Here is a 1,138-nt window from a genome sequence, read left to right on the forward strand (position 1 = left end):
GGTATCATTGGAAAGGGTATGACACAAGTATTCCATAACAGCAAACCGTTTTGGAATATCGTCTTTGGTTTTGGAATTGTACGCATTTGAACTTTTCAGATGACGCTAGGGTAAAAATTAATGATCAAGTAATGGTTAGGGTTAGGGTTAGGGTGAAGGAAGGTCCTAGAAAGCAAAAGTTTGATATCGTTTGAAAGGGAATGACACAAGTATTCCAGAACAGCAAGCCGTTTTGGAATATCGTCCTTGGTTTCGGAATTGTACGTGTTTGAACTTTTCAGATGACGCTGGGGGTAAAAAGTCAATGATCATGTAATGATGGTAAGGGTTAGGGTTAGGGTTAGGGTGAAGGAAGGTCCTAGAAAGCAAAAGTTTGGTATCGTTGGAAAGGGTATGACACAAGTATTACAGAACAGCAATTCGTTATGGAATATCGTCTTTGGTTTTGGAATTGTACGTGTTTGAACTTTTCAGATGACGCTATGGTAAAAAGTTAATGATCATGTAATGGTTAGGGTTTGGGTTAGGGTGAAGGAAGATCCTAGAAAGCAAAAGTTTGATATCGTTGGAAAGGGTATGACACAAGTATTCCAGAACAGCAAACCGTTTTGGAATATCGTCTTTGGTTTTGGAATTGTACGTGTTTGAACTTTTCTGTTGACGCTATGGTAAAAAGTTAATGATCTTGCAATGGTTAGAGTTTGGGTTAGGGTTAGGGTGAAGGAAGGTCCTAAAAAGCGTAAGTTTGGTATCATTTAAAAGGGTATGACACAAGTATTACAGAACAGCAATTCGTTATGGAATATCGTCTTTGGTTTTGGAATTGTACGTGTTTGAACTTTTCAGATGACGCTATGGTAAAAAGTTAATGATCATGTAATGGTTAGGGTTAGGGTTAGGGTGAAGAAAGGTCCTAGAAAGCAAACGTTTGATATCGTTTGAAAGGGAATGACACAAGTATTCCAGAACAGCAAGCCGTTTTGGAATATAGTCTTTGGTTTTGGAATTGTACGTGTTTGAACTTTTCAGATGACGCTGTGGGTAAAAAGTCAATGATCATGTAATGATGGTAAGGGTTAGGGTTAGGGTTAGGGTTAGGGTGAAGGAAGGTCCTAGAAAGCAAACGTTTGATATCGTT

Source organism: Branchiostoma belcheri, unplaced genomic scaffold (genome assembly GCF_001625305.1).
Source record: "Branchiostoma belcheri isolate BF01 breed outbred unplaced genomic scaffold, Haploidv18h27 scaffold4, whole genome shotgun sequence".
NCBI classification, from domain to species: Eukaryota; Metazoa; Chordata; class Leptocardii; order Amphioxiformes; family Branchiostomatidae; genus Branchiostoma; species Branchiostoma belcheri.